Consider the following 8,380-nt stretch of genomic DNA (forward strand, 5'->3'; position numbering starts at 1 on the left):
CTCTTGTCTTGAATGGGCTTATTACTGTCCCTGGCAAGTTACAGAACAGTGGTTTTCTTGTGGTTCCAAACTGAAGCCTCTGTATTACCTGAGAACTTGTTAGAAATGTGAATTCTCAAAACCCATCAGCAGACCTTCTGAATCAAACTCGGGGGATGGGAGCCAATCTGGACTAAGCCACCAGGTGATTCTGGTGTGTAGTCAAGGTCAGGAAACACTGGGATAGACCATTACGTTAGCAGATGCATCTACGGACTTTATTGGACCCTGAAAGCAATCAGAAGGGGAAATGAGCAAAGGTGAAACTATAGCCAACTATTGTTCTTTGTGGAACGTATCCAAGTGAAGCAAACTCTGATGAGGTCTACACATCCCAATACAGGCCCCTTCCTTGCTGAGGGGAGTAACAGAGTGGCCTGTGTTGGCTCACATGACAAACACACCGACCCTGAATGTGATCTTAGGAAAAGTAACCAGAAGGAGGCAGCCGTCCATCTGGGGAGGTCCCTATGCTTGGGGTCCTGGCTCCTGCCACCTCCCCTCCTGTTCCTTGTTCCCTGTGCCCAGGCCCAGTCCTGGTAGATCTCTGGTAGACGTGTCTTCTGTGACTCAGTCCAGGATATGGGTCTTTTGAGATACGGGTCTTGGACTGAGTCACAGGAGAAGACAAGTCTACTAGAGGAAGTCTACCAGGGCTGGGCCCTGGCACAGGCGAACAAGGAACAGAAGGGGAGGTGACAGGAGTCGGGGAAAGACAGGCGGGAGACACAGGAAAAGACCCTGATGCTGGGAAAGGCTGAAGGCAGGAGAAGGGGATGACAGAGGATGAGAGTTGGATGGCATCACTGACTTGATGGACATGAGTTTGAGCAAGCTCGCAGATTTGGTGATGGACAGGGAAGCCTGGCGTGCTGCAGTCCATAGGGTCACAAAGAGTTGGACAAGACTGAGTGACCCGAACTGAACCGAGATATGGGTAACTTCTATGTACTAGCATTTGAACTTACTGTATCTTAGTTTTCCTTACCTTTAAAATGCAAATAATTGTATTCCACAGTCTTACTGTAAAGATACAGTTAGAATGCAATATAAAATAATGTTGAGCAATTTCTAATCATCATTCCAGCCAGTAATGGATTTTAGAATCTTATTATATACAAAATATAACAAGAGACTTGTAAAGATACATTGAAATTTCTTGGATAAGAATGTGTTAGTTGCTCAGTCGTGTCTGACTGTTTGCAACCCCATGGACTGTAGCCCACCAGGCTCCTCTGTCCATGGGATTCTCCAGACAAGAATACTGGAGTGAGTTGCCATTCCCTTCTCCAGGGGATCTTCCTGACTCAGGAGTCGAACTCTTTTCTCCTGCATTCCGGGCAGATTCTTTACCATCTGAGCCACTAGGGAAGCCCTAGATAAGAATAAGGTATACAAATTACCCAAATACTGTGCTCAGACCTGGTAAATAAAAATCTGAAGGTGTTCTGGGAAGACAAGTCCAGATCTGGGACTATGGCCAGTGGTAGCAGGCACCAGGAATTTTGAAAACATGTCATTTACTATCTTACCACTACTATGAATGTATTACTTCTGCTCAATCATCTTACAAGGTAGGAAAAGAAACTATATTTGTTTTCAGCAACCAGAGGGAGCTAATCCATACCCAAGTTGCTCTGCCTTGTCCCACCCAGAAGTGCAACATAGCACGCTTTAAAAGTGGGGGTTCTCTGTATTCTTCCTCAAGCGTTCTGAGCGTGCAAGTTTGTGCTGGTGCTTTGGCAGCAGCAGGGCATCTTCTGTGCCCTCTGACTCTGAGCATGGCTCTCCTTCCTAAAGGAGCTGACCAAGAAAATCTGTACCTGTCTGAAACTAACAGTATGACCTTCCATTTCTCTAGCATTGTTTTCAGTTTGTTATTTTAAATCTAAGCTTTTACTTTTTAAAAGTTATGGCAGATTTATTTACCATTTTAACTTAAAAGTGTATATGGGGTTGTTAATTACACTAATGTACAACCATCACCACTATTATCCAAAACTTTTTCATCATCTTAAACTGAAACTCTGTGTCTATTAAAAAAGTAACTTCACATCCCTTCATTCCCCAGGCCCTGGTAACCACTATTTTGTCTCTGAATTTGCCTATTCTAAGTACCTAATGTAAGTGGAATCATAATAAATATCTACCTTTTTGTGTCTGGCATATTTCACTTAGCATGTTATCAGTGTTTATCCATGTAGGATGTATCAGAATTTCGTATCTTTAAGACTGAATAATATTCCATTGTTGGACATGCCACATTTTATTCATCTTTTTTTCTGCTTCTAGGCTGTTGTGCTATGAACGAGTGTACACAGCACTTGTCTCTTTGAGTCTGTTTTACATTCTTTTGGAAAGATGTTTGAGGAACCCAACTCATGTTTCCCACCACAGCTGCATCATTTGGCATCCCCACCAGCAATACACCAAGGTTCTTATTTCTCCACATCTTGCCAGCACTTGCTTGCAGTATTTTTTAAGAATTATTTTGGTTGCACTGGGTCTTCCTCACTGCGCTTAGGCTTCATCTAGCTGCAGTGTGCTGGCTTCTCCCTGCAGTGGCTTCTCTTGTGAAGCACAGGCTCTAAGCGCACAGGCTTCAGTAGTTACGGCACAGGCTTAGTTGCTCCACAGCATGTGGAATCTTCTCGGACCAGGGACCGAACCCTGCACTGGCAGGCAGATTCTTATCTGCTGTACCACCAGGGAAGTCCTATTTTCATTATTGGTAACGACCATCCTGAGGGTATGAAGAAGCATCTCATGGTTTTCATTTACATTTCCTTAGTGACTAATATTTTTTTCTTTCTAGCAATGTTTCTGTTTCCCAAAGACCCCCCCTTATGTCAGCTGGGTTTTTTGAGAACTGCTAACTAACTTAAATTCCGGTTCAGCAGGCCTACAGGCAAAGGCTTGTTAATCAATGTATTTATCCAGTGCTCTCATGCTTTTTATGCATGGGCTTTAAAAATTTTCGAGTATTAAAACTATATAAAATTTTTAAGTGCCTTGGAAACCAAGAAATTTTATACTGCTTGAGGCACACATGCTTTTTACTTTGCTCTGCTGCTTCTGTTTTGAACCTTACTGCAAACCATGTCAGACATCTTTAGTGCTTTTAATCATCTATATGCAAATACAGTGGAAGATGCCATCACAGTGAGTGAGCCTTTTTAACATCTATTTACACATCATTGGAAGACCCTGATGCTGGGAAAGATTGAAGGCAGGAGGAGAAGAGGGCGACAGGATCAGATGGTTGGGTGGCATCACCAATTCAGTGGACATGAACTTAGGCAAACTCTGGGAGATGGTGAGGGACAGGGAAGCCTGGTGTGTTTCAGTCCACAGGGTCATGAAGAGCTGGACATGAGTTGGCAACTGAACAACACACATACTGGACCATAGTTAAGGTCTTCTGACTATGTGAGTGGTATTTAAAAGATATTAAACATATCTGAATTTTTCTAAATAAGGGAAGGTAAAAAAATAGGTTTCTTTTCTTCCCTTGACATTAGTCAAGATTTGCTTTCTAGCACAGATGTCAAAGTACAGATCATCTTCACAAGAAGAATGGAGTTGTAAATTCATTTCCATTTCCAGTGCCATCTGAGTTGTAGAGGCTGCTTGAAATGCAGAGGTTTTCTGCTTCCTGTCATCTGAACACAGTGACCTAGTGATGTCTACCATCAGGAGCTCCCTGGACTAGGTGACTGGCCCACATTTAAACCTTATCAAACTCTACCATGTTGTGAGGTAACCAACTGCTGAGGGTAGAGTGGGCTATTTCTTTTTCACTGACCACTGAAATGAGAAAAACCTTCCTATAATTAAGGGACTTGACACGAAGCCACAAAGAATGTTAATTTTGCCAAGTCTCCTTCCAAATCTGTAGTTTATCTGGGACTATTAGATGTTAAAAAAAAAAATCAGTAATTTTTGTTTTTTAAATAAGTGTAACTTGTTCAAGCTCACATTATTTTGGCAAAAATAAGTTGTATTTGAGTGCCCATCTTCATGAAGATTTTATCCAGCTGCTTAAAATGTCGACTACAAAGTTTTACAGTCATGACCCAATTTGATGATTTATGATCCAATCCTGTGTGGATCACAATAAACTGGAAAATTCTGAAAGAGATGGGAATACCAGACCACCTGACCTGACTCTTGAGAGACTTGTATGCAGGTCAGGAAGCAACAGTTAGAACTGGACATGGAACAACAGATTGGTTCCAAATAGGAAAAGGAGTATGTCAAGGCTGTATATTGTCACCCTGCTTATTTAACTTATATGCAGAGTACGTCATGAGAAACGCTGTGCTGGAGGAAACACAAGCTGGAATCAAGATTGCCAGGAGAAATATCAATAACCTCAGATATGCAGGTGACACCACCCTTATGACAGAAAGTGAAGAACTAGAGCCTTTTGATGAAAGTTCAAGAGGACAGTGAAAAAGTTGGCTTAAAGCTCAACATTCAGAAAACTAATCATGGCATCTGCTCCCATCACTTCATGGCAAATAGATGGGGAAACAGTGGCAGACTTTACTTTTTTGGGCTCCAAAATCACTGCAGACGGTGACTGCAGTCATGAAAGTAAAAGACACTTACTTGCTCCTTGGAAGGAAAGTTATGACCAACCTAGACAGCATATTAAAAAGCAGAGACATTACTTTGCCAACAAAGGTCCGTCTAGTCAAGGCTATGGTTTTTCCAGTGGTCATGTACGGATGTGAGAGTTGGACTGTAAAGAAAGCTAAGTGCCGAAGAATTGATGCTTTTGAACTGTGGTGTTGGAGAAGACTCTTGAGAGTCCCTTGGACTGCAAGGAGATCCAACCTGCAAGATCAGTCCTGGGTGTTCATTGGAAGGACTGATGTTGAAGCTGAAACTCCAATACTTGGCCACCTGATGCGAAGAGCTGACTCATTTGAAAAGACCCTGATGCTGGGAAAGATTGAGGGCAGGAGGAGAAGGGGATGACAGAGGATGAGATGGTTGGATGGCATCACTGACTCGATGGACATGGGTTTGGGTGGACTCTGGGAGTTGGTGACGGACAGGGAGGCCTGGCGTGCTGTGGTTCATGGGGTCGCAAAGAGTCAGACACGACTAAGTGACTGAACTGAACTGATCTAATCCTATGTTTTTTTGCTTTAATAACAGTTGATACACCAATGACAACTAGACTGTTACTAAAAAATAAATTTTACAGCACCAAAACACAAAGGAGTATTAAATGGATCTGAAGGGACACAAACAGGCAAATGCACTGAATGACTACTGAAATGCTATAAAACAGCTGTATCAAGTTTCTTTTTTAATCTAGGAAAACCTTTATTTGATATGAAAATTCACTTGTTTGGAACACATTAGGTATGGTTTGTCGGAGAAGGCAATGGCACCCCACTCCAGTATTCTTGCCTGGAGAATCCCAGGGGCAGGAGAGCCTGGTGGGCTGCCGTCTATGGGGTCACACAGAGTCGGCCAAGACTGAAGTGACTTAGCAGCAGGTATGGTTTGTACTATCAATGAGCTAAAGAATGTATTTAACATTCTTGGACATAAAAAATCATAATTTTTAATTAAATTCTAACAGTACATTTCTAGGCAATAGGAACTAAAACCCTTCAGGCTAAACCCTAATCTTGACACAATGCAAACTTACCAAGAGGTGCCTTTATTATAAAACCAAGTGTTCTTTCATATCCAGTTTCTTCTTTTCAAAATGTAGAAAAGCCTAAGAGAAGTAATTTTCAAAGAAAATTCTTCAATCTGTACAAGGTTAAGGAAAATGTCTGTTTTAGCAGACAATGAGGCTATAATGCCAGACATCAGGATAAGCACGTTACAGCACATTTAACCATCCTCATTTTCTTAGGAGGCTGACATCATCACACCTTTTAGTACACCTAGAGGAGCAAAGTTACATGTTAGTAGGGAGTAGGTCAGGACTAAAACCCAGGCAGTTAGAACCTAGAGCCCACAGTTTACATTTTAGTGGGTGAATTTGGAGGAGGATGCTGTTTTTAGATAAAACTGAGTTTCTTTTGGTAAATGACTCAACTAGCTTAAAATCATAAGCAGTGAGCCACCAAATTATCCTTTATGTTTAGAACATGCACACTGGTAGGTGGGGAAGAGAATGACTAAGGTTCTAGCAGTGCATTCAGTCTATCGATTTTCCTAACATTCTATCTGTTCCTTTCTTGTGTAACCTACATAGATGACTATAGTACTAGTTGGTAAGACATACACTCACTTTCACCCTGTGTGTTCTGATCTTACTCTAGATCTAATGCACCCATCACGGGCTGGCCCCCAGAATGTTTAAGTTTTGTTCAGTGTTTTGTTTTTTCAGTTGGGTTACTTACCAATTCTTCTACTCAAGAATCTGAATGAAATAAAATTCCACCATTAGAATCATTTGCAGATGTTCCTGGATATAAAGAGCTCTTGGGCTGCAGGGAAGGTGGGCACAACTAAGATTTTTGGTGAGCCAAAACATTTATAGCCATTAGGTTAAGTTTAAAGTTTGCAGTATTGTGGGCCTAGGCACACATATGATTCAAAAAAAAAAAAAAAAATCAGAGCAGAAGAAAAAAATTGCCCAACAATCATTAACATATTAAACTAGTTCATGATTCAACAGGATAAATTCACATATTTAACTAGTCCATGATTCAACAGAATAAATTCATATTTAACATAAAATAACAAAGAATATCACCTCAAAGAATTAACTCTACCGGGCTTCCCTGGTGGCTCAGCTGGTAAAGAATCCACATGCAATGCAGGAGACCTGGGTTCCATCCTGGGTTGGGAAGATCCCCTGGAGAAAGGAAAGGCTACCCACTCCAGTATTCTGGCCTACAGAATTCCATGGACCATACATAGTCCACCGGGTCACAAAGAGTTGGACACAACTGAGTGACTTTCACTCCACTTAAATCTATATAGTCCCCTGAAAGAAAACACGAAGACTCCAGGAGTAGGAGCATCAGTAAAAGTAGGATATTGATTACAATATAGATGATTTAAGAACAAGAGTTAGACCTCATAAATCAAATCTCAAATGAACCAAGAACTACAACTCTAGACCTATAGGCCAAGAATATAAAGACTACTAAGAAGAAATACAGTTAACAAATATCAAAATATCAACCTTATTACCAGCAGACACACAATTTATCTTAGGCATAAATTGGCAAAACATGAGGTTATAATGAAATGCAAAACCCTTCATTTTACTACCCTAAGTTTCCACTGAAACTTCTCTGGAAAGCAATGAAAACAGTATCATGACCTTAAAAAAAAAAAAGAACCCCAAAGAATATAACCAGAAAATGTATTAGAAATGTTCACAGGCTATTTAAAATTAGCCAGAAAAATTACAGGGACAAACTGGACAAAGCAAATATCCAATGCTGGGGACTTGGCTAAAATTACAGTCAATCTTCACAAAAGTTAACCAAAATGATATATTTCCAAGATTATTATAAGTGAGGAAATGCTTAGATGATCAGGTGATGTGTGTGAGGGTGAGTTACATAATTACATGATCCCAAATTATATAATTTCAAAATAAATGTGTGTAAACACATGTAAATATACATAAAGAACTAGGAAAATGAAAATGTTTGTAATCATCTCTGAATGGATAAAATGACTGACTCTTGTGTGTACCAAAGTCTATATATTAAACACATACTGCTTTTACAATAAAAACATTTTAAAATATTTTAAATATAAAATGATATACTGCCACAAAAATATATTAAATGAGGAGGAAAAGTCATTTTTCTAGCATTCATGCCAATAGGAATACACCTGGATGGATGCACCCTGGTGGTTGATCTGCTCCCTTTCACAACATAAACGGCTATACAAGCACACATTACAATCAGTTCAAAAAATAATGCTAATGTAGGAAAGAAACCACACAAACTTCTTTCCTGAAAATGGTTAACAGAAGTAAACTGTTACACCCAGAATTGGTGGTAGGGTAAGGGATGGGGGAAGGGGGAGTCCAAATTTTTTAGATTAACTTTCTACCTTTAGGGTACCCATAAAACCCACACAAAATAAAATGATCTCTAGCCAATCAGAGGGCAATTTCAGAATCTTTTTAGATGCTTCAGGGTAACTAGCAACAGTTAACTAGATGGTGCTAGTTATAGGTATAATAATAGCATCTAACATTTGTTGGGTGCTTATTAAGTGCAGAGCACTGTCCTTGGTAACTTGTATCCATCCCATTTAACCCTTGAAGGTAGCTACCATAATTAACCCCATTTTACACACTAGTAAAAGGGAGCCCAACATCACACAGCTGATT

This window comes from Cervus elaphus, chromosome 4 (assembly GCF_910594005.1).
Source record: "Cervus elaphus chromosome 4, mCerEla1.1, whole genome shotgun sequence".
Lineage (NCBI taxonomy): Eukaryota > Metazoa > Chordata > Mammalia > Artiodactyla > Cervidae > Cervus > Cervus elaphus.